The 27,250-nt window shown below is 39.3% G+C and overlaps 1 long non-coding RNA gene across 1 annotated transcript; it reads right to left on the minus strand.

Moving 5' to 3' along the window:
* Positions 1-5,315: 5,315 nt before the first annotated feature.
* LOC120424330 (uncharacterized) lies at positions 5,316-26,859 on the minus strand. The gene is made up of 2 exons (XR_005606364.2): positions 26,724-26,859; positions 5,316-6,134 (listed from the first exon to the last, which is right to left on the minus strand). It is a non-coding gene; the product is annotated as an uncharacterized LOC120424330 (long non-coding RNA).
* Between the last annotated feature and the right edge of the window lie 391 nt (positions 26,860-27,250).

The following is a 27,250-nucleotide window of genomic DNA, read 5'->3' on the forward strand; positions in this document are numbered from 1 at the left end:
GAGACGAGATCGGCGGAGCAGCCCGCTCGACAATGAGAGTCACAATTTGTGTGTGTGTGTGTGTGAGAGAGAGAGAGTGAGAGAGCAAAAAGAGAGGTGCCGGGCGAATTTAAATATTTATTCTAATTGTTTTTTAATTAAGAGGATTTCCATATGAATACATTAATAAAATTACAATAATAATAATTTCTTCAGCGATTTAATCCGCGCTCGCTGGGTTGTCTTTTGTGCAGAGATCCGATGCTGGTTATAGGTATAGGTGGACGGTCGGAGTATCTTGTAACACGATCATGATCGCTCACTTATCATTTAGCACTTAGCTGCAAATTGTGGAATTACTGCCACTGTATATGACACTTTGCTACTTGGTGAAATTTATTGGAATTTATGACGTAGCTGAGCAATTCTCTGGAATTTCGATCATTCGATTTTTTTTTGTAATTTTTAATCCGGCTGAAACTTTTTTGGTGCCTTCGGTAAGCCCAAAGAAGCCATTTTGCATCATTAGTTCGTTCATATAATTTTCCATACAAATTTGGCAGCTGTCCATACAAAAATGATATGGAGCAATTCCAGCTCAAATCAGGATTTTTTCTGGTACTTTTGTACCCGACCCTCTCCGATTTCAATGAAACTTTGTAGACTTGTTATCCTAGGCATATATAAGCCATTTTTGTGTATATGGAGCCAAAAGTACTCGAAAATAGCATTTGAGAAGGGCGTAAGGTATTTAAATATTTTTGTATTTAGTAATTTAAAAATTACTGTATCTCGAAGCCGTTGCTTCGTATCAAAAAGTGGTCAAAGACAAACTTGTAGGAAATTGGATGGGCTTTCTGAAAAAAAAAAAAATACACTGAAACAAAAATACACGCCACATCTATGAGATTTTTTAATTTTTAAGTCTTAAACTTAAATTTAAAGGTGATGTCGCGATTTTTTTAAAATTTTTTGAGGAAATAGCCTAAAATATAACCAAAAGACTGACGAAAAATGCAGGATGGTATGTCTCACCTAAAAAAATACAAAAATCATTTACTAAAACTGTTTTTTTGAAAAGTGGTCTAAACCTCAAAGTTTTTGAAAACCGGTAGTGGGAATCGATTCTCCAGACAATTGTACATAAAAGTCTCCATATTGACCATTGCCCTATGTCCAATCCTTGGGAAAAAACAGCGGTTTTAAAAATGAAAATGTTGAAAATACGGGTTTTTTGGTGGTTTTTGGCAATTTCTATATGACAGACTTGGTTTTTCAGTCTCGTAAATATTTTTACCGAATAGCTCGTCCAATTTCCCATAAGTTTGCCTTTGACAGCATTTCAATTGGATGTAAGGGCTTACAGATATAAGCTTAATTACATTGCTTATAACTGAAAATAGAATATTTTTTTCAGTGTGGTAGAAACCAGGATAGTAAATTTGATTACGTAAATTTAAAAACGACATAAATCAAAAAGCTGTCAAAAACATGGCAAAAATAAAAAAAATAAAAATAGTGTTTATTTTTGCAAATTAAGTTTAAGTGACAAACAGTGAAATTAAAAATCACCATTTTTTTTTTAAACCGTGTATATTTTTTTTCAGTGTAGTCCATATCCATACCTACAACTTTGCCGAAGACATCAAATCGATCAAAAAATTACTTCAAAAGATACAGATTTTTGAATTTTCACATATCATTTTTGTATGGACAGCTGCCAAATTTGTATGGAAAATTATATGAACGAACTTATGAAGCTAAATGGCTTCTTTGGGCTTACCGAAGGCACCAAAAAAGTTTCAGCCGGATTAAAAAATACAAAAAAAAATCGAATGACCGAAATCTCAAAGAATTGCTCTAAATCGTAGTTCCAGTAGTTTAGAAGATACTAAAATGTTGGTATCAAAACTCTGGGTGCAAAAGCACTGATTGATGTGCACATTATGCTCCGATAAATTAAAAACATTCTAAAAGTAATGTTATTGAGATCAATTGAAAACGAAAAAGATGGAGTTGTTTCGATTGAGTTTCAAATGTTTTTTCACATTTCAAACAAGAACAGAGAGATTTTCGTTGTGTTAGAATATGTTATAACTTAATTACAAAACAATTTCCTTTCATCAAGTAAAAATTGACAATATTAGCAGAACAACAGAAATTGCCCTACACTGCGTCATGCTCCATCGATTATCGTCATAAAGCAATGTTTGTGTACTTCTACGAATTAAAAATTCAAATTAAATCACACTAAACGACCCCACATCCCGCGTGCCGTTGGGCCCGCGATGACAAGATGACTTAATTATGTTGCGGCGATGCGATAGGGTCATTTGCGATATGTTTCTTTCCTTCTTCCACCACCATTCATTGTCGTGATGAATGGAATAGCTTTTCCAGTCTAGCCAGGAGCCTTCTGGTTGTGGCGATAAATGGCGCGACGGAACAATTACACACGTGTTACGGAGGCCGGAGAGTGAGTGATCGAAAGACACGGGATAGATGACGAAAGGTTGGGAGCTCGGGAGAGGAAAACATGGCGAGGTCTGCTTAGCGAGCGGGGCGCTACCTGGTGGGAAAAGTCGAGCGCCAAAGTTGGGCTGCCTTCGACGGGGTTGCTCGTTACTCGTTGCTATATTTTTCCCTCTGCGGGTATCCATATCGGACTGCTCGGTATGGAAAATGGTATCGAACGAGTCCGGGACGATATGGCAAGACGGCAAGATGTGTGAGAAACATGTGCAAATGGAATGATTTGTAGAGTTTAATTGATTTTGCATAAATTACGATTTTTTAACGATACTAATTGCAATTATTAGGCTGTTTTTAGGAACATGAAATATTGCTGGTTGTCGTAATGACCATATACTTTGACAGACATGTAATGTACAGCGTGTTGGAAAAAGGAGGAGAGTTTGACGTAAAGAAAAAGTGAAAAAAACAGTACAACAGAACAACAGAACAATAGAACAACAGAACAACAGAACAACAGAACAACAGAACAACAGAACAACAGAACAACAGAACAACAGAACAACAGAACAACAGAACAACAGAACAACAGAACAACAGAACAACAGAACAACAGAACAACAGAACAACAGAACAACAGAACAACAGAACAACAGAACAACAGAACAACAGAACAACAGAACAACAGAACAACAGAACAACAGAACAACAGAACAACAGAACAACAGAACAACAGAACAACAGAACAACAGAACAACAGAACAACAGAACAACAGAACAACAGAACAACAGAACAACAGAACAACAGAACAACAGAACAACAGAACAACAGAACAACAGAACAACAGAACAACAGAACAACAGAACAACAGAACAACAGAACAACAGAACAACAGAACAACAGAACAACAGAACAACAGAACAACAGAACAACAGAACAACAGAACAACAGAACAACAGAACAACAGAACAACAGAACAACAGAACAACAGAACAACAGAACAACAGAACAACAGAACAACAGAACAACAGAACAACAGAACAACAGAACAACAGAACAACAGAACAACAGAACAACAGAACAACAGAACAACAGAACAACAGAACAACAGAACAACAGAATAACAGAACAACAGAACAACAGAACAACAGAACAACAGAACAACAGAACAACAGAACAACAGAACAACAGAACAACAGAACAACAGAACAACAGAACAACAGAACAACAGAATAACAGAACAACAGAACAACAGAACAACAGAACAACAGAACAACAGAACAACAGAACAACAGAACAACAGAACAACAGAACAACAGAACAACAGAACAACAGAACAACAGAACAACAGAACAACAGAACAACAGAACAACAGAACAACAGAACAACAGAACAACAGAACAACAGAACAACAGAACAACAGAACAACAGAACAACAGAACAACAGAACAACAGAACAACAGAACAACAGAACAACAGAACAACAGAACAACAGAACAACAGAACAACAGAACAACAGAACAACAGAACAACAGAACAACAGAACAACAGAACAACAGAACAACAGAACAACAGAACAACAGAACAACAGAACAACAGAACAACAGAACAACAGAACAACAGAATAACAGAACAACAGAACAACAGAACAACAGAACAACAGAACAACAGAACAACAGAACAACAGAACAACAGAACAACAGAACAACAGAACAACAGAACAACAGAACAACAGAACAACAGAACAACAGAACAACAGAACAACAGAACAACAGAACAACAGAACAACAGAACAACAGAACAACAGAACAACAGAACAACAGAACAACAGAACAACAGAACAACAGAACAACAGAACAACAGAACAACAGAACAACAGAACAACAGAACAACAGAACAACAGAACAACAGAACAACATATGAAACGTGGAAGAAGGGAATTCAGAAGAAAGGAGGAACAAAGAATAAGAAACAGAATTTAATAAGAAGATCGGAACGACGGAGCTTATGATCAATCCAAACCTAACGAGCCGTAACGCGTTGGCATTGGAATGAAAGTAAACATTTTTAATTTTATTCAATTAGCCGCTCTATTTCTGAAAGTTCCCACCGGAGGAAAACTCGTCCGCACCAAAGTGTCCATCTGCAACCGGTTCGGTGAGTGGCGGCCAGAACTTCGTCACTGCGCGTCGTTGTCGTTGCGACGGACCGTTGAGCAGGAAATTCTCAAACTTCCGAATATAGATAACATCGTCTCAGCTCTACACTAGATCATCGCTCGATTCAGCACAACATGGATTGGGCCCAAAATCGAATTCATGTTTTGAAACCAAACACACATTGTAGTCTACCATAAAAATCGAAAGGCTGTAAAAATACTAAGTGTTTTATAGGGTTTTATTGGTCGTTAAAATATTTTATCGCCCAATAAAGAGAGTCGCAGTGCGTTTCTAATAAACTATTTCGGGGCGGGTTCGATCTTCGCGACACGCAACGCGATCGAGAATCTGCTTGGTTTATTTGATCGAGTCTGATATGGTGGAGTTGAGGCCGTGGACCGTGTCTTTTTTATGGTGACAATTCAAGACCACGCAGTCTCGGCTGCGGCCGCGGCTCATCTTCTGGATTTTAATCTCCCCTCCGGTATCGAAATGGAGAAGATGACTCTCTCGCATTCCGTTTGAAGTATTTTGATCGTAAATCACGCTTTAATTATATCGCTGATTTCCAATCAAACGTAATGTCACGGATTTTAGTTACATGGACGATGAGGGTTGGCCTTCAGCTTAGGGGAGCTTTCTGATTGGATTGATGCGTTCAAGGGATTTCGGATATGAAGGTTGCAATCAAACAACACGTTGAACATGATTGTTGTACAGATTTATTTGTGCATTTCAATATGTTATCGAATGTGGTGAAGCTGGTGAAATCTTACAAATAAAGTTGTCCTCTTTTGAATTGAGTTGATCTTTACATTTTCAAATCGATCAAAATATTGTTTTGCAAACAGCTCCAGCAAATATTTTTTTAACAAAATTAGATAAGGCTCCAGGGTTTCATAAAAATCGCCAAAAATGTTTGTTTTTCCTCCAATTTGCGTTCATAATCTGGAAGGTTCGTCGCTTATATAAAAAGGATCGTGAAATATTTTTCATAACCTGCTTTAAAACATTGTAACAAATTTGTAAAGGCGTTATAAATTTACAAAACATGTGTGTAACAAACAACTTGCAATCGTAAGAATATTCATAAACTAATCAGGCTAAATTTCTTCTTCTTTCCCTTGATTCTGCGGAAGTTTCGCGTTTGTTGAAGTAAATTTACACCAACTTCCGTTGCGAGGACCGCTTCAATTTAGGTCCATCATGTAACCGGTGACAAGAACAACTCGCCGGCAGCAGCAAAATTCCATTCTCCACCGGCCTCCCCCATGCCGGTGCCAACAACGCATCACTTCCGGTTGACCGTTCCGGTTACACATTTCCGGAACGCAGCGCAAATGCAATGGAGGTGCCTATCACCTTTGCTACCTCCCGGGGAAGTTGTTTCAAGTTTGTAGCCTACATCCAAAGTTTTCCTGTACGGGGTCGGTCGGTTAAGACGGATATCCAGCAACAATCCACGTGACGACGGTGGAGAAACTTTTCCAAACTGCTGCAGTTTTGCAGTGTCGTGGTGAGTTCTGAGGGGGAAATTTATTATTGCGCTGCTGAGCTTGGCCTAAACTAGGTGAGCTAATGAGAAATTCTCTGAGATTTTCTATAACTTTAATTTTCCATGAAATCTTAATGAGCAAAGTTTTTTTTAAATAGAATTTGGGTTTTTAAATTGAATATGAAGAAAAAAAAAAACAAAACCACTAACGTTTTTGAAATGATTTCCAGAAAATATATTTATAATGATTTGAATCGCCATTTCTCCCGATTTTGTAATTTGTTCTAGGCACCATTTTAACAGTATTTGGAGTTATCATACGACTTATTCTATATAAGGGTAATTGATTCAAACTCCAAACTTTTTTTCCCATGATAGTCAAACAAATCACCTTCTAAGTGCTACACGGAGAATTCAAATTGGCTGAAATGACGCAAAAATAACATGATTTGAAAAAATAAATTGTTTGCTAAAATCGTCATAAAACGCCATTTATCAAACCACTCTAACACGGAATAGGTCACTGTTATGACCAAACAAATAAAATATGTGTCGAATTATTCCAGCCAACGAACCCTCAGTCTTATTTTGAGCACGATTCAAGCACTTTTGTTTCGATTTGTGCTCTTTTAATAAGAAACTGCTGTACCTTTTTAAAAAATTAGAAATTCTGTGTGATATATCAAAATCCATTTTGGAGCAATTAGTTTTGTTAACTAAGGGATTATCAAGAGTAAGAATAAATGCAAAAAAAAACTGACTGAAATTGCAAAGAAAAGTGATAGAAAAAGTTTAAAACTAGATCAAAATTTTTTATCCTTCGTAGATTTTGTTTTATTTTTTTTTTTTGTATTTCATAGTAAAATTGTTAAGGGGGAGATAAGATTTTCAGGCCCAAGCGCGAAAATATAAGCAGCTTACATCAAATATCTCAGCGATTTTTTTTTATTCAGTGGGTTTCAGTGGCTCATTATTGAGGAAAATGTTCAACTTTAAGCATTTACAAAAGACATGATAGAAAATCACAACTAAATGAGCACATTTTAAATTTTGAAAATATCTTAAAATGTTATTGTTAGAAAAACTTTTTTTTCCATTTTTTTGCCTTCCTCACTGAGGTAAGGTTATAATCCTGCTCTAAAATTGAACTTTTTATTTAAAGCTCGAAAACTCACCTTCATGTATACCTATCAACTCAGAACTGAAAACAAAACAAATGTGTGTGTGTGTATGTGACCAACATTCTTGCCAAGTTTTCTCATCACTGACTGAACCGATTTTGATCAAACCAGTCTCATTCGACTTGGTTTAAGACCCCAAAAAGCAAAGCAATACACTTTAACGACCCCCGGGTCTTTTGTGGTCTCTGTTGCAAGTTTCTGCTCATTTCTAGGCGTCCGAAGGTTATGTGTGGTGAGTCACCCTAAACCTCTTTTACGCACCGATGTTTTACTTCCCCATCCGATAGAAGGCCAGGAGGATAAGGCGGGAATCGAACCCGCGCCCCATAGCATCTTAGGGATCGGCAACCGAAGCCGCTAACAACCTCGTCACGAGGCCCAATACTGCGCTATTAAATTGTTTGAAGTTTCGATAAGTTGTTCAAACGTTATGTGTAAACATGTGTTTTCGCAAATATTCATATGTTAGAAAAGTGGCCTTGAAACAAATTAATTTTTTTTTAATTAAATATGTCTTTATTGAACTTTCACTTTAACTTATGACCTCTTAAGTGAAAGAAATTTCTGGTTAAGATCTGGCAACCCTGTCTCAAGTTATGTCCCCTTAAGAGACATTTGTGTACTTTTATATGCCGGATCTAAGACAAATAGATGAAATTTGTGTGCAAACCCATCATATCATCAATTGTTGGTAAAGAGTGTGGAAGGCACCAACCACATAGGTGGATTAAGTTAGTTCTTTCAATGCCGTATATTAGCAACCAGTTCTCCGATCATGAAAGTCCAAAAAAGAATTTTGTAGGTTATTTTCTCAGCTTTTGAATATAAGTGATATTTTCGTAATGCAAAAAAAAATCAACAATTATCCATTTTGAGTATATCTACTCAAGATAACTAAGACTTCATGAACCTTTTTTTATACCTTACGTTACTCGTCTTTTCAGTTCTGTGATCAAAAAATTATGTTTCTATATTTGTTCCAAAAAATTTCATTTCTTATTAAAAAGTAAACGTCCAAATGTCAGAATAACATAAAAAAACACCTAAATAACATTGAAGAATTAGTTATAAAAATGATTTAAGAAAACTTGTTCAATCATTCAAAAAATTAAATTTTCTGACAGCACTGGCCCAAGATATCGATACTGAAGTGCATTTAAGCTTTTAAAGACAGGAAATCGTTTTTATGGGAGTTTTTATCATTGGAAAGGTGATTAAAAATCATTCCGACAAATTGTAAAGTTGTTGTTGTTTTTTAGACGATGATTGGGAGCTTTTAGTATTTAGTTAGACTTATAAAGAACATCCGACACAAACGTAAAGCAAGAAGATGTTGGATTTATTTTAAATTGCGAAATAAGATTATTTGATTAAAAAAATATTGTGGAGCTTCAGAATAATAAAAATTAAAATCAAGGCAAAAAAGTTGAATTACAGAGAACTGCTCTAAGGAGAAGGATGATGAAGGAGTGGACTCTCTCGGTCCCCTCGACACGAGTCAAGGATTCAAGCCGGAACGGAACCTAGGAGCGATGAAAGTTTTGCCGGTGGTGGCCAGTAGGAGGGTGGCTGGTGGTTGTTTTGCACTCGGCTGGATGTTTTCGCTCACTCAGGCTCTCCTCCGGTGTGTATATTTTATCCATTATTCTAATGTGCCATAATGTAGTGTAATGGAGAATTTAGCGCGAAAACCCGGAACCCCTGCTGGTGGAGGACCGCAGGGCCGGAGGAGGCCCAAGCCCCCTCGTGTCGTGGCCGTGGTCGTGTCGCGCGTCAAAGAGGTATGGCAGAAGAACGGGACTTTTGCGAGTGAAAACAAGTTCATATATTTTAATTTGCTGCGATGAAAATGTGGAGTACATTTTTGGGAAATTTACTACAAGACATGGCGCGCACGTTTTGTGCCACACGTTTTGGCCCTTTGTAGTTGTAGTTTGTGTGTGTGCACTAGCGTGTCCCAAAAAAACACGAAGTCGAGGAATTCAATGTGCTCAGTTCTCAAATGATAGAAAATCATGTTAGAAACAACTTTCTCATACATGAAAACTGTCGGAAAAATCGTTTACCACGTTCCCTGGGCATTTTTTTGAAAAAAGTCAGTTTTTTCGACAATTTCACAAAATCTGCTTAGAAAAAATGGAAAATTTTAAAATTTCAAATAACCTATACCATTAAATGATGGTCTGTCGTCCAATAAACAAGTTAATGTATCGATTTGGCCTTCTAAAACCTTGTTTTTACTTTCCCGGTAGCTTTTATGTCGAAAAATACGAGTTTTTGCTTTACTTTTTTTCAATCTTTTCCCTCGGTATTGAACACAAAAATTTCCTCATATGTGAGAATACATGCATCTTGTAGGAAATTTTCCGCCGAAGATTTTCGTCTAAGCAACTTTGAAGTTTCATCAACTCTGAGCTGAGATATTCCAGTTTTTGTGAAAAAAGAATATTGAATATTTGAAAATGTTGATTTTAATCATCATTGGCATACAATATTAAGGATAATTTAAGCCTAATTTGAAGTGCGGCTGTATCGCATCTGTTTTTAAACATGATTGATTCATCCTTCAATACTAAGGGCCACCTGGTTTTGTTTTCTCATGGCACACTACGTGCTAAATCAATGAATTGCTTTTAGCAAATAACTCATATTTAGAGCATTTTGCATTTAAACCAATCGATGCACGTTTGCTGTGTTTCCATGGATACAAATAAACAAATAACAAATATAAGGTTCAATTGTACGCATTTCCGTGATCTGAACCACAACGTAACGTTTACACTCCCTTCTTATAACTCCTGTTGATAAATTCGATGTTCAGGTAAATTAAAAATATCACTAATATTTGGAATTTATTCTATAGGGATCCATTCATTAATCACGTAGACATTTTTTTTTAATCTCAGCTCCCTCCCCTTCTCATGGTCAATTGTCCATAAAAAAAACTTTTTGGATGGAGCGTGGACAATTGTCAACCCCGTACAATCGAACCATATATTTCGATGCCTCTGTGCTCTTGTACTAAGCTTACTGGTTTTCCTATCTAGATAGCATAAGAGAGCACAGATGCATCAATTTGTTATTTGTTTATTTGTATCCATGGAAACACAGCAAACGTGCATCGATTGGTTTAAATGCAAAATGCTCTAAATATGAGTTATTTGCTAAAAGTAATTCATTGATTTAGCACGTAGTGTGCCATGAGAAAACAAAACCAGGTGGCCCTTAGTATTGAAGGATGAATCAATCATGTTTAAAAACAGATGCGATACAGCCGCACTTCAAATTAGGCTTAAATTATCCTTAATATTGTATGCCAATGATGATTAAAATCAACATTTTCAAATATTCAATATTCTTTCTTCACAAAAACTGGAATATCTCAGCTCAGAGTTGATGAAACTTCAAAGTTGCTTAGACGAAAATCTTCGGCGGAAAATTTCCTACAAGATGCATGTATTCTTACAGATGAGGAAATTTTTGTGTTCAATACCGAGGGAAAAGATTGAAAAAAAGTAAAGCAAAAACTCGTATTTTTCGACATAAAAGCTACCGGGAAAGTAAAAACAAGGTTTTAAAAGGCCAAATCGATACATTAACTTGTTTATTGGACCACAGACCATCATTTAATGGTATAGGCTATTTGAAATTTTAAAATTTTCCATTTTTTCTAAGCAGATTTTGTGAAATTGTCGAAAAAACTGACTTTTTTCAAAAAAATGCCCAGGGAACGTGGTAAACGATTTTTCCGAAAGTTTTCATGTATGAGAGAGTTGTTTCTAACATGATTTTCTATCATTTGAGAACTGAGCACATTGAATTCCTCGACTTCGTGTTTTTTTGGGACACGCTAGTGTGCACACACCATCGATGGCAAGGTTGGGGGGTTTGCGTGAAAACTTTGCCGTGCGCTCAAAATATGTTGGGGTTAATTAAATAATTCCTTGGTTCTTTAGGTTCTGCCTGGCCGTGAGGTGGCGCGGCAAGTTGGATGCACAAAGCGTGAACAAGTGCGGCACGGCAACTACAACACCCAACGATTTAATTTTCCCTCGTCGGTCGCTGATTGACAGCGTAACTTTGTGATGTTTTTGGCAAAGTTTTCTGTACTTGATGGGACATTTTTTCCTTACACTCGTGTAGTACTAAAATTTACCGAGATATTAAGAAAAAAATTAGTTAGACTGGGAATTCATCATTTTTAATTTTTAATAAATAAATCATTCATATTTATGTGCATAAGGTATTTCAAAATGTCTATAGTATTCAATGAAGGATCAATTGCTTTGTGTCTCACATTAAATTGATTTCAATTAAGGCTTAGATCACCAGAAATGCATTAAAATTTTAATACGAAGAGTGCTGAAAAAAGTGTTGCAACAAGTTGAACATAACATTGTTTGCAATTACCTAACTTGTTGTACGTCGCTCATTTTAATGTTTGACCTTGAATAAACAAAAACGAGAGCACGCAATGTAAACAATAACAAACACGTTTTGTTTGGTTGACCATCCTGTGCATTTTCCTGAAGTTTGGTTGAATTTGCTTACCGGGGTCCCGAGTTATGATAGAAAAATTTTACGGTAGTCTAGCTTGTACGTGCGTCAAACGCGTTCTGACCTGTAATCCCTTTGACCAGTTGTCGCACTTACATCAATTTTCAGGCTGTGTCAAGATAGCACGAGAAGGTTGAAACTTCTTTCATATGAAAAGTGGCAAAAATGCACGGAGTTTTTTTTCGGATTTCGTTGAATATCTCAGGATTGAAATCGAATTTTGGGGATCTGTGAAGGTCAAAAGGTGAGACATTGTGAGCTGCACAAAATGGTGTTCTTAACTCAATTTGGCCCAAAATGCACGTACGACAAGTTAGCACAACAGTGACGATTTGTCGACAAGTTAAGTATCATACTTCAAAACAGTATCGAAAAGTATAATGCTTCAAGGACTTTCGGTAATGTAATTTTTTTTTGTTGAGCCTTATGACCACTGCGACCAATTAGAGGAATATTCTGGTTAATGTTATTTAGACGGAACAAAAAACTTAATTTCAAGTTTAATAAAAAAGGACAACAAAGTGTTAAAATTTATCAAATGTTACTCTAGGCCGCTGTTGTAACTCTCGACATATGAAGTGTTGGGGACCGCGCCTTCCACCAAGAAGCCTTCGATAGCGGGGTGGTCAGGCGGCAGGTCCCAACACCGGATGGGGGGGGGGGAGGTTGTAGATGGGCTGGCTTACGCTGGTAATCCTTGGCCAACGCCGGGTGAATTCTCCAGGCCGTTCTCCTGACGACCTTCCGGCCTCATTCGACCGTATAAATAATTTACCACCACACAAATTAACACCGAACAGTAAAAGAACATTTATTCCGTATAACCGTATATTTACAGGACTTAGAAATAATCTTGCCAGGGAGCGCGCACCGTGCGCGTCCCTTGGTCTACCTTGACGCTCTGGCTGGCAGAGATTGACTAGAGTTATATAATTTTGGTTGGTCATCTTGAACCCAAGTGACCTGAGAAAACGGGTCGTGCGATGACCTCTACTCCGATCCTCTCAGAGAGAATCGGAGTAGACGTCCGCTCCCCCGATCGCCGTCGATGACCACGATGATACGACGATGATGATCGCGATGTCAGCCCTTATCAGTCTCCTCTCGCTCCCTCCTACGGTCATCCGTGCTCGAGTCCGTCCTTTGTCCCAACCGTGGACGAGCTGACCGTCAGCGAGCGAAGAAGTGGTAATAACCAGGGATGTAGTCCTGAGGGTGTCGAAGGGCTACTCCCGAACATTCTCACCCACCCAGAAATTACACCAATTTCTGAAAATAAACAAAAGTCCTCCTCGACTGGGATGGGATTGGGAGAATGTGTAGGATGTGTAGTTCCAATCATGTCAGTGTGTGACCTTCCAGGTGTAGCTGACCCTAATGTTTGTGTTCCCATTTCTGAGTGACCATTCGCGTTGATTTGAAGTGTGTACAATTTGTGCCTTTCCCTTTCCAACTCCTAGTGTTTGTAAAATCCGTACACGATCAGTTGATGCCCGTTGCACCCCTGCAGTCCAAGTACACTTCGTTTTCTTCCTTGCCAAAGATGACCGATAACAGCTGTTTGGTTCCGTACAGCTGATTCCAGAACTGCGTACTAATACTGTTGACCGTTGAAACTTATTGCACAGTCCCTGACCATGCCAGCTTGTGTTGAGCGTGCCACGCTCACCCACCGTTGAAGAACAATCGTTGTTGTTGTAGAACCGATCCTCGTAGATCCTGTGGTGTGCGTGAGATCACGCTCACCCACCATCGAAGACCAATCGTTGTAGATGTAACCTCCTGCAGTTGTTGATATCGAAACCGTTGGTAGTAGTGTTTGTCCAAAACATCTATCTGAACCTCCAACCATGGTCGCCACCGATACCACCATGTGATGAAATTGAACCTCTAACCATGATCGTTAATCCACCAAACGATCGAACTGAACCTCGAACCTTGAACCGTGATCGCTAAGTCCACCGAACGATCAAACATTGACCACTAGATTTGGAGTTGGTAGTTGTCCAAAACCTAGACCGTTGTGGACACTGCCCTGCGTCCCATCAGCATACATGCCTCGAAGCTGAACCAGAACGATCTGCCTTGACCGTTGCATCCTACCAGTCTTCGCACCTTGAAGCTGGATGTAGTTGTGCTACAGCTGTTGACCCTGCCATTAGCTGTTGGACCATGAGTACACCAATACTCTCGAGACCGATCTCTGTTAGTAGTTGTTCAGCCTTGCCGATCCACGGTTCCTCTCGTGGTGTTGTCGGTAGTTGGTTATCCCCAAACATTCCATTCTAGCCAGCCTGTGTGTTACTCAACCTCCGTAGTGGACCAAAACTGAGTAACCGAATTGTATATGACTCTAAATGAGTGCGTTGGCGAGTAGAATCGCCCACCAGATGCAGAACCGGTTAGTACACCTCCACACCTTTCCGCGATCCACCGTTGGACCGTTGACTTGAGAGCGGTTAGGACACCGTCTCACCTTGCATCGACACGTCCGTGGGTCGATACACCTGAGATTCTGCTGACCATGTCCGATGGTCAGATGCTTGAGCAGTCATAACCCAACCGCGAGCAAGCCCAAATGTGGTCGTTCCGCCAACCAGCATTCCGAATCCGTGTTGCTAGACTGGTTAGTACACCGCGTCGTAGCCCTGCCATGACCATACCTCTGGCCACCCGTTGGTCGTCTGCCTAGCGACCATTAATCAGCTGATCGATGACCGTTCCTAGATCAAAGATCTGTTGTTGACACCGAGAGCTCACGATCACCAGTTGATCGCGAAGTGTTGGTGTGCGTAAGCAGCAGAATTATTGCCCCTAGCAATCATCGCGCCCGTGGCGATGTCCTACTACTCGAACCTGTGTGCCTTGGAATGGATGTGGTGCGCCGACCACGAGTGTATCCGTTCGTTCTTCTGTACTACTACCACCTTCCAAACCCGAACCGAACCATAAACAGAACGCCGTTGTAAGTGGCTTCTGCTCAGTAGTGTGATGTGTGTGTAAGCCTAGCTTCGGTAGTAGTGTGGACCCTGTTATCAAACCATCCTGATAACCCTAACTAGATCGTGAAACGATCGAGAAACCAGTAGCTAACTACTACACGTGCGCTGCTCTCCCAGCAGCTGATGATTGTTGATCGTGAGTCGTCCTCCCTCGCAGCCAACCGATTTGACGACGAGACCTCCAAACGTGTTGATTGTTTACGAACCGTGAGGAAAAGAGAAGGTTGCGTTGTAGTTGACTGAGGTTTGTCCCGGCTTCGGCAGGCATATACTATTCTAAGCTACTTTCCTGTGAAACCAATAGCTGCTACCCCAACTGCCTAAGTGAATGATCTCAGCACACGTTGATGTGCACAGGTGTGCGACCATAACCGAACGACTCGTACAAAGTGCCAACAGGATGTGAAATGTGTTGTGGAGGAGGGTGAAACCAGATGTAGTATCCCAATGAGAAACTCCGGCAGACATATACTGCAGCTTTACCTGGACCGATCTTCAGCGTTGCTTCCATACAGCGATGCCGTAGATTGATGAAAATTTGCAACCGAAGATCCCAGTCTGCTACAGACGTGACGTCATGCAAACAGCTGATGAGCTGGTCAGCTCACCAAGCTCGTGTGTAGATCCCTCAGTGGTGGTGATAGGTTGTGTGTGTGGTGGTGGTCAGTCAAAGAGGATGTGTTTGATTTAAGATGTGTGGTATCCAATGTCTAGCCTCGGCCGACATATAACCGTTCTTCACTAACCTGACCGACACGTTAGATGTGCTTCCTCTTTACTGCGATGTCCAGATCCCGAATGCTGCCGAACCGTTCAGCAGTGCCATGGTTGCCGTGGTAGTCGTGCCACGACGCGTAGTAGTCCCCTTTGGTGGTAGTGGTAATCCCAGATGATGACCCTTGGGTTGAGTGATGATCCGCATCACTCCCGTACGCTAGCGATCGCCGCGACCGCTGCAGCGCGCTGTTGGTATTGGTTATCCGCTTCGTAGTAGAAGCTCGTACGTCCTCCCGACCGCGTTGAGCCAGACCGTGGGCAGCGGTTGATGACGTAAAGCCGATGACGTAGCCAGTCCGATGAGGCGTGTGACGTCGTGATGACGTAACCAAACGATCCTTGTTGGTTGATCGGCGCTCCGAGGCCGAGGTGTTCGTGGTGTGTAGAACGTAGAAGAGTGTTGTTAGCGCATGCAGTTCTGATGCCTCGACTAGACATATACCCGGTCGTGTATATTTACCTGGACAGCTAGTATCCGCAGCAATCTAGTCGGGTGTTCCACCCGTCGGTCCGTTCCGAGGTAGGTGACGACGTGAGGTCGTTGATTGATGGCCAGTCCGTTGGCCCCAGCTGCATGCAAGCCTCCAGTTGAGTTGCCAGGCCGTTGTGGCGCGAAACCGATGAATTGGAGAGTTCGCGATGGCCGACATCCAATTGTCCCGCGAGGTCGTATTGTTACCTCCAGGTAATCGCGAGAGCAATGGCGTCCGTCAGCGTAGCCAAGCCGTGCAAGATCGACCCTGTGCCGATCCGCCGATGTCCTTCCGTGGTCCGTGGTCCCCTCATCCGGTTCGAAGGACCAAAATGTTGGGGACCGCGCCTTCCACCAAGAAGCCTTCGATAGCGGGGTGGTCAGGCGGCAGGTCCCAACACCGGATGGGGGGGGGGGAGGTTGTAGATGGGCTGGCTTACGCTGGTATCCTTGGCCAACGCCGGGTGAATTCTCCAGGCCGTTCTCCTGACGACCTTCCGGCCTCATTCGACCGTATAAATAATTTACCACCACACAAATTAACACCGAACAGTAAAAGAACATTTATTCCGTATAACCGTATATTTACAGGACTTAGAAATAATCTTGCCAGGGAGCGCGCACCGTGCGCGTCCCTTGGTCTACCTTGACGCTCTGGCTGGCAGAGATTGACTAGAGTTATATAATTTTGGTTGGTCATCTTGAACCCAAGTGACCTGAGAAAACGGGTCGTGCGATGACCTCTACTCCGATCCTCTCAGAGAGAATCGGAGTAGACGTCCGCTCCCCCGATCGCCGTCGATGACCACGATGATACGACGATGATGATCGCGATGTCAGCCCTTATCAGTCTCCTCTCGCTCCCTCCTACGGTCATCCGTGCTCGAGTCCGTCCTTTGTCCCAACCGTGGACGAGCTGACCGTCAGCGAGCAAAGAAGTGGTAATAACCAGGGATGTAGTCCTGAGGGTGTCGAAGGGCTACTCCCGAACATGAAGTGTTGGGTTATTTTTGGCTTGATCAGTTGTAGTAAGGAAGATGTGAAAATGTGATGATCGTTAACAAAGTTTGTATCAGAACTGAATCTATGAAACGGTCACTTTGAACACAATCACTATTGCGCATGTTCCAAATTGTGTTGCAAACTTCATTCCTTATGACTCATTCATTGGAAACGCACCTTCCGAGTGAATAAGGAATTCGAGCAGAGTTCATTTCAGAAAGGGGAAGTGCTTCAGTTCTGTTTCGTTTCGCTAGGGGAAGTTACTTCATCTTCGTCCTGTGTTGGAGGTGAGTGCATACGGCAATCACAATTCGAAGTGGAATGATAAAGCTTTCCAGTTGGATTTTTTTTGTAACGCAGTGCAGGAAGTTGCAGAAGTGTTGAATTAAAGACCGAACATAACTGTGGCACAGCTGAGTGGTGATGGTTGTTTTACGCGCCAAGCGTTTCCAACGTTTCCGCATATTATGTCCTATTAGCACATTAGACCTGGTTTAGGGTAGACGCCGAAGTAGGAGACGCCGGTTCCATCACGCATCATGACCTGCCTGCTGCTGTTTAGATCCGAAACGGACCTCCAAAAAACTGTCATGCATCATAAAACATACATTAGAGTTTCTTCGAGTTTCTGCTGCTGCTGCTGCTGCTGTCCGAGGTGCTTCTCGATCAAAAGGAAAACCATTATAAAAAAGGCCGAGCGTGAAGAGCAGGAAAAAAGCCACGAAAAATTGTTCAGAAGCAAACAACCCCCGAAAATAAACATCATAGACCGAACCACGGTCGCAGCAGCGCGCTTCAACTGGATTAGAGAGACAGTTTGTGCTAACCAGGGCTTTGAGGGTTTTTTTTTCTCGGTTTGGTTTGGTTTCAATTCGTTTGTTTCTTCGCTTTGCTATGGGACAGCCCCGTATGAGTAACGAGTCGAGCAGAGCGAAAATAAAATAAAATTAATTACCGGAAGAAGGTGGATTTATTGCGCGCCGGACAAGCACAACATTTTTGGCGGAAAGCCCGCGCGTGGTTCCACGTGGTTGTGTCGATACAATTGATGTGTTAGATGGAATTGAACAAATATTTAGAAAAAAATCAGAACACTTTTTCGAAAATTATGAAAATATGTATTCATTAGAGATGGAAATTTGGAATTGGAAATTAACATACACCAGGTCCTGCCAACTGTCAATCCTGTCTATGAGGCGACTCTGAGAAGAAACAAAAAGGTCGTAGTTCGTAACCTTGTCCTGTCGAACACTTAGTTTTCCGACCTTGCCTTTTCAAAAATTGTATTTTAATTGTTATTTTCTAATTCCTTTAAAACAAATTTGCCCGATAAAAACGTGTGGTTGGATGAAACAAGACAAGGCTTTTTGAGTCCAGTTGGTTAAAATAAGTTTCTAGCTGATCAAAAGCTTACAGAAACCTGAATTAAAAACATTTCACTTGGATGAATATTATTTTCATACTCACTCAGAGCAATATTATTCGTGAAAGACTTAACATTTTGTAAACTGAGTATAACTAAATATTGCAGGATCATAAATATTGGATTCAGCAATTGCATAATTGTTTAAAAGTTTTCCATATGCCATGGAATCATATCGGCTAACTGTTCGGATTTTAGTTTGGCAATAGTCGATAGCCTTAACTTCGAATTAAGACTGAATCAACCGATGACAGCATAAATGAAAATTTTTGCTAATTCATCATTTTTTAGGATTTTTTTCTTCTCACTAGGGTCATCACTTAGCTTTATCTGTTGGAGCTCTGAAAATGTATTTTTTTCGAAGTTTACAACGATTTTAAAATTTCAGTTGTTTACCCAATTTAAAAGAAAAAATAAATGAAATAGTTTAAAAATTATTGTCCTCATTTTTTTCCAAATTCAAAAATGTGTCTATCAGCAATCCCCACGAAAACAGCATGATTCGAAAAAAAAGTTCTCCGATCGGGCTCAAATTTTTTCTGGGGGATCCTGGGCTGAAATAATTCACCCGCATTTTTTTTTTGTTTGGCCATTAGGGTGACCTACACCCTGTTAGGGTGGTCCGAAAAATGGCAATTTTAGAAGATTTTCGCAAAAACCACTTTAATAAAAAATCATATCTCCACGCCATTTTATCAGATTTTAGCTGTCCTAGACGCAAAAGAAAGGTGTTTAGTTTGGCTTTTTGGAAAAAATGATTAGAAGTTTCAAAAATCTAGATAAACATTTGAAAAAATCGTATGAAAATTTAAAATGCTGTTATGAAGGTCTCGGGACCAAAGAGCCTATGTCTGAAAATATTTTTATCGGATTCCTCGGAAAATTTCACATAACTTATCAAAAAATGGTGAACTTATGTTTTCGATACTCTGAGATACGATTTTTTGAAAATAAAAACTGGGTTTTTCGACATGCCACGCACAAAAATGGAAAAAAAATTACGAAATGGGGAAAAACCGACTTTTTTTACTAAAACTGCGATAACTTGAAAATTGCAGTGATGACCTATACATCTTAGGGTGCCAAAATTTTTGTGACCGTTTTAGAACTCATTTCCAAAAAAAATTGATGAAATTTTTGAAGAAATTTGTTATTTTGAAACACATTTCGTATAGTGACAATAAAAACTTGAACTAAAACTTATTTTTTTTTAAATTATAAAATCACTTTACAGATGGATCAAAGGGCAATTTTACGTGAACATTCAAAATGGGTTCAAACGGGGTCATACTTTGATCACTAAGAGGTAATTATGGTCCTTAATCACGATTCCGAGGTCCATTTTCCGATATCTCGTGACGGTGAGGCGGTTCGACTCCTTAAATTTTCTGGATTTTACTAAGACACGTTTTTCTGTGAATTGTAGCTCGAACCCGAGAAGTGATAGACATTTGGCGGCAAAGGGACTTTTGTGTTAAACAGGATGTATAACTTGGTGGCGACCCTAAAGTATAAAAAAATATTTTTCATGAATATGCAATAACTCCTCTTCAATGTTGTTTTTTAATCTGGAATGAAATTTTTCATTTCGAAATTACGTGGTTTTTGTATAAGGGGTTTGGATGTATTATCCACGAGTTATCAGCATTTAACGTAAAAGTTTTTTGAAATATGTAGTGACTTTCATTTTTTATTGATCAAAAGAATGAATCTAGAATAAACTGCAAAATTATAGGCAAAATTTGATAAAAAAAACCCTGAACCATTAGGCATAAAAAATGTTAAAATTTACCAGTGTAAAAAAATCATATGTGTTTTTTTAAAATAAATCTTTCAAATTTTTCACAACTTTAAATTCACGTGAATCGACAAATATCATCGAAATTCACCCTCTAATGAAGTGTTTCTGAAACGCTCCATTGATACCGCAAACAACACCCAAATCAACAACCACCGAAAATTGCTCATCCTACACACTGTGTTATCGCGACTTAGGCCACACAATCCTTCCTCTCTCTGGCTGTCTGACTCTGTGTGTGACTGCACTTTTGCACCGGGCTCTGGTGGTTCGTTCATAAATCTTCCGCGAGTTCCATCAATGACCACGCAGGTAGCCACGATGAGCGCGTTTGTTCGAGCAGTGTGGATCGGAGTTGAAAAATTATGCCACTTTTCAGGATCAGCCCCCCGATAGGAGATTCATCATCCTCGAGGTGCCTCATTTGGGCGGCTGATGGGGGCAGAGAGTTGTTGTTGTTTGAGCAAAGGATTAAAATGCAGTGTTTGAGAGATACATTTTTCGGTGGACAGTGGGTGAGAATCGTTTTGTTGTGTATTTTCGTTAACCCTCGACAGTCACTTTTGATGCAGCAAAAGGTAGAAGGTTCTAAAATTTTAGGAAAAAAAACTGATTAACTCAGTGTTGATGCAATGGATCGATTTAGTCTAAGAAGGGTAAGTCATGTGGGTTTCAAAATTCTCTTTTAAGAAGAAGCGAATAAATTAGACAAATGTGTCGTCAGTCTCGGCGATACAGTCGCGGCTTTATTATTTTAATGCTTTAGGTAGCATTTTATTTAATGATGCCCGTAATGATTGGCCATTTATCTTTGCTTCTGTGCGCCGCCGGATTGTATCCGGTGGTTCCTTTCCCCTATCCCAGGATAAAGCCGGCAGGTCCTCCACAGGTTCCAGCCATAGACACAGTTGACGAAATAATTTGGTAGTCAAAGTTTTATGCAGATTAGGACGAAAAAAGGGTTCGTCCGAAGGGGAGGGTGCAAAGTTGCTGGCAGAGAGAGAGATGATTTGTTTTGGTCACTTTGCAAGATTGCCGCGGACCGGATGAGGCCCGAAATTCCGTACAACAAGCTCGGTTGGCCGCCCCTCGTCGGATCTTGTTCCTTGTTTTCGCGCGCGCTTTTTCGAGTTGAAGAAGTGCTAAATCGATTTTCAATGTCGCGCGTTGGCGGCGACAAGCGAGGTGCGGATTAGGTGAAAAATGGGTGTTTAATTTAGTTGTGACTTTAAAGGGGAGAAATTTGTCGGCTTCTTGCTGCAAAAAGCGAGGAACGGAAACATAATTAAAGCGACCATAATGTGGGCATTCAGGGCAAAAGAGTTTACGAGCCTAAACAGAAGCCCAATTTCAAGAAAATGAAGACTGTTGATCTGTACTTTTATTGCAGTTACAATTTAAATTAATTTTTGAATAGCGCTATTTCAGAATAAAGTTTAAACATTTGCCTACCTCGTATTATTTAAGTGAATGTTCATCAATTTAAAATGCCTTCAAATACTCATTTAGTTTCAAACTGTTTTCAAACCACCCAGCCCGGCTTTAATGAAGTTCTTTGCTTAGTAGTGCAGCACCGAGCACCGATCGTCTGACCTTGAAACGTAAATTAAATTAACCTGTTTAAAGCGAATTACCGGGCGTATAAAACAAATAATTAACGATTTATAGACATGCAAACACGTCTCCCACTAACTCTCTCGTGAGTGCGCAAATAAAGTGCATCCTGGCTGAACCACAACACCACAAGTAACTGGAACTATGTGATGACTATACGGCCTCAAGTCCGGATCGGCGAGGTTCGTCGCCTGTGTGGTGGAAATTTGAGGGAAAGTGTGTTCGAACAATTTGTGAAATCTTTCCTTCAAATTATTAAAAAAAAAACACTTTTCCGTAATCAGAATCATACAACTAAACATGAGCAGGCAAATCATCTGACAAATGTGAGGCTCTGCAGATGCATTGGTTCCCCCAAGTTTACCGCAATTTCTTGTTGAAATTATTATGTCCCTTTATGAGATCATGTTGAAGAATTCTAGGTGCCCTCTGCTTAAATTATAGGTTTTGAATTCAGGAACAATGTTTTCGTAGACAAGACAAACTATTAAATACTTTCTCACACCGCATTAAACACGGTTTAGGGTCTCATACATCGCCATTAAACTAATTAAAATTTTGAAAAAGTAGTTCAAAACTTATGTTTCAAAAATGTGTTTCCCCATGCATACATCCGGATGTCAGATGAGCGGCCAGAAATCAACTCAAGAACCGTAATTTCATACATTATTTCAAAGGTAATTGCGAAATATTTCCGACTTAAACGATAACTTAAGATATGACAAAACTAATTCATGTTATGACCGCTTATTTAATATTTCTGTAATTTATTTATGCCGAATTCCACTAATCAGTTTGAAAACTTTGTAAGGCTTCTTAATTTACGAGGCTAAAATTTTGAAGATATGGCAACCCTATCTCAAGTCTTTTACACTTAAGTCATATTGACATACTTTACGAGGATGAATCTCAGTTTGATCAAGATGGTTCCCAAAGAGTTGACAAATCAGAATAAAATCATAGTCGAATCTTTTGTGTGACCAATTAATGTTCAGCAGTAGGGAAGGCATCAACCATATAAGTGGAATAAGCCAGTCAAAAAATAAAATAAAATAACGCTTGAAATCAGTACACATTATGCGCCATTCTCTTACAAAATAGGAAATGGATATTGATTATATATTTTTTGGTTTAATTTTGTTGGGTCCTTTCCTATGACCGAAGAAGCTATTTATTGCCATTGCTTCACCCATATAAGGCTTCATACAATTTTAGAATGTGTTCATACAATAATGGAAGGTAAACACTCGAAATACGTAACTTTTGAATGAGTTTTATGATTGATTTGGTGTCTTCGCAATGGGTGTAATATTGAATATTTGGCCCTTTTCAAATGTTAGCTTTGATTAGCTACGGGTAGACACCAATGCTATGCTATGCTATGCTATTCAAATGTTAGCTTTGATTCCAAAATTTTCAAAACATTTTTTTGAAAAGTTAATAAAATTACACAAATGTTTCATTTCTCGCCATTGAGTGTTTTACCATAAGTTGTTGAGATATTGGCAAAAGAAAATGTGGGATTTTTTGTTTTTCAGCAACTAGAGGTCCAATCTTTAATATCTCTTAGGCATTTTTTAAATTTTGTGGACTTATCTGGAAAAAATAATCAGGTAGGTTTAATTAGTAGACTAATTACACTAGGTTTCAAGCTTATGCTCTTAGAAGCCAGAATATGGTTTGTTTATTTTTTTCAATTTTGACCATCAAATCCGAATCTGGAGTTGAATTAAATGAAAATAGGGCGTACGGAATGGTATAGAATCATACTGACCGTAGTAAGAATTGTTCAAAGTACCTCAGGAAAAACTTTTCATAAAATTTTGAAAAGCATAAAAAGTTAGTTAAATATAAGAAAATGTTTTTGAATAGCATTATTTTAATCTTCTCAAAGTGTCATGGTTGACATAATTCAATTAAAAGAAATACCATAATTAAACAATAAAAAAAAACAAATATATAGGCATTTTCAGTAGAACAAATTCTATTTGAAATGTGAAAACTTTTGATTCGTGCTTCGAATTCAGTTTAAAAGCTATATAAATCGATAACAAGACTAGTTTGAAACGAATGTCAGGAAAAATTCGGAATTTTAAACCATTTTTCTTGAAATTTATATATAATTAACTATAAAGCTTAAACATATGTTATTTGCGAGAATTTGATTTGACATCAATTGCCAGCGAATTCGGTCTTATTTCGATGTTCGTTTCACTTTGGTTAAGATAGTATTTACTAAACTCTTTATGGGCCCTGTTTTAACGGTTTGATTTTGTCTAGAATACCCAAAATCCATTTTTTGTGAAACGTTATGAAAAGTGACTGGATTAGGATAAAATTTGCTTGTATTTTATTGAAACGTACGATTACAAAGGCATTTGAAAAATATTCTGCCATAGTTATTAATTTTCCTCTTTCTATGAAAAAAGAACCTTCAGAAATTGATCCGATTTAAATAAACAAAATTAATTGTGATATTTTCTCATTTGATTGAAATAAATATTTCCAGGATATCTAAATCAAGAACAACATTTCAAAAATTTTGGAAGTCCGATTTTTTTTTCACAGAGATAAGAAAATGTTACAAAGGTTTATTTTTCACAGTACACAAAATGAAAATTTTGATTTTTTTATTTCAGAGATGGAAGAAGAATATTTTTAAATATTGTAAACAGCATTTAAAAAAATGCCTTAAACATTGTTTAATTTGAATAGTGTGAACTTTATAAAATATTTGCAAGAGATAGTTAATGCAATTTACGGTCGTTGAAAGTATCCTTCATTCTTGTGGCAATGACAGTCAATGATGGTTCTGAATTCATGGTTCAGAAATGCTTCTACAAACAACACAAAAAGGCAACTTTTGATTGAAACATTCTGAATCGAGATTTGAATGTTTTTTCTAAAACGAACATGGCCGCCAAATGGCCGATCGGAGATGATGCCTTCCAGAGCCTTAAGATTCAAAAATTAAATAAACACATCGGTAATGCACTTTAGCTCAAAATTTGGCACTTTTGGTGCACTTAAATATAATTAATTTAAATAAATAAATAAATCGAAGAGGGTGAAGTTTAACGAACTCGTTGTCTGCTTATTTATGCTGAAAAGTCTTAACCATAACCTACAACTTTGGTGAATATAACTAATCAAAGAAAGTTCAATAACGATGATCAATCTTCTAAATTAAAATGTTAAAAAACGCGATAAAAATATTGCGAAAAGCTAAATTTTTGTTCCTCAGTAAATGTCATTGAAAAATTAGCAGAATTAATGAAAATGTGTTTTAAATTTCAAATATGATCTGACCCAAATATTTGATGTTAAGAAAACCAACCCACCGTCAAGACTCGATCTCTAGTACAGTTTTTCTGAAAAATGTTGTTATATGTTTCAAAAATTTTCAAATCCCTTTCTGATTTATAACAGTTTAGTTACAATTTAATTTTCTATGTTTCGTCTCCTTAACAGTTGCTCCTTATTTTAAAACCATCTCTCGACAAAACATTCTACGATGTCGCAAACACGAAATACACTGATCAGTCAGTCTAGTTCAGAACAGAGCGTCCATCCCTCTGCTAAGCTTGCCGTTTTTTGGCTCCCAGTTCCGCCCAATGTGGTGTCGTCGTCGTCGTCGCCTACTGATCCGACGAACTTCCAAAGGGAACCAACCGTTTCCGATCAAAACTCCCGCGCCAGACTACTGGGATGCCACACACCACACACGGCGTTGGCGTGGCCAACTCATCATCACCATTCCATTGTGGGGCGCACTCGGCGGTTTGGCATACCGTCAAGTGGCGTTCTTGGGCCGGCCAGGGCTTGGCCGTCTCTGCGCCATCGGAACGGATGCGACCGCAGCACGAAACGTCCACCAGAAAACAGCATGCAAGTTGTGAGTGTGTGTGTGGCTTGTATGTGTATGAATATCGGCATAATATGTAGGTCTCTGTACCGAAACCGAGAACAATTAGGGGTGCATAATTATACATAAATTAAAGTGAGTTTGCCTTTTTTGTGAAGTTGCTGCCGGTTGCCGTTTGAATGAGCGCGGTTTGCACACTTGACTTTGCTGAACTTGCTTGCCACACACTGTTGTTGTTGTTCTGTTGTACACATGCCCCGTAATGGGTACGTTCTGACGGGGACCGGACTCTCTTCCCCGGGGTGTTCTAATGTGACCGATGGTGACGAGATTTTTTGTTCCCCGCGCTTTCGATCGGCATTTTGGTTCCGGAATCCGGCTTGGAAAATGTGTATAATTTCAGACTTTTTAGAATAATTTTGTTTGGTAAACAGTCAGTGCTGCCGGAAGGTGTTTATTGAAAGACCGGGACCGTTGTGCTGGACGGTCGTTGTAGTGGACACCAGAGGTGAATTATCAGCAGAAAACACCGAGTTTGTTGCAGCACTTTTCCAGAGACTTTGAATGCAAATTGTGCTGGCTAATGTTTAAAATTTTAGCATTTGAAACATTTTTGAGCCTTGAGTACTACATACAAACGAGTTATTTAAAAATTAATCATCAAAATAATAGAACATATGAACTTTGCAGCACTGAAATGGGTGCTAAAAAGTTGAGCTTTTCAGCACTTGTATCTAAAAGTAAAATTTTTCAATATTTTTTCTTGTTTTGAACGTTGAATTTACTTAGTACATGGATGTTTGCCAAAAAACAAGATTGTTCAGTCGACTTCTTGAAACATTTTGAATTTCCTCATTAAAACACCCAGTTCATTCAAATCGCTTATCACAATTCAATGCTCACGCAAAGTTCTTCCACATGCTTACCTCGTTACAGTCAGTTTTCCATTTTTTCTTCGTTGAAGTCTCCCCAAGGAATTCCGCACAAAGAACTGTAATTGCGCGTTTAGATCCAAATCGATACCAACCAACCGACGACCTTCCCCGAACTCCGACCAGGGCGGTAGACTACTAAAACTTCCCTAACGACCTATTTAAAGCGGAACCATCCCTGCAAGTCGACAGCAGTCTTCTAGTATCGATCAGCTGAAGAACTCACACGGGAGGGGGTCGGGTCATGTGTCTTCCCGAAATTGTTTTAAAGCCTCTCTCCCACCCCCTCATGTGGCTTGATGGGTTGGTTTGCAAAACCGATTGTTTATTTTATCGATTTTCCAGCCAACCCTGAATACTAAAACATTTCCGCGTCGACGACCGAAGGCAAATAGGGCTCAACCCGGTGTAAAAAAAGACACAGTGTCTGTAGGCCCAAGGCTAGAGGGCACTCTGCTGGCAGAAAAGTGAGTCCTGTAGGTTCATCCTGGTCGTGCTTTATCGCATTTCATCACCCCTCT

The sequence above is a fragment of the Culex pipiens genome, chromosome 3 (assembly GCF_016801865.2).
Source record: "Culex pipiens pallens isolate TS chromosome 3, TS_CPP_V2, whole genome shotgun sequence".
NCBI lineage: Eukaryota > Metazoa > Arthropoda > Insecta > Diptera > Culicidae > Culex > Culex pipiens.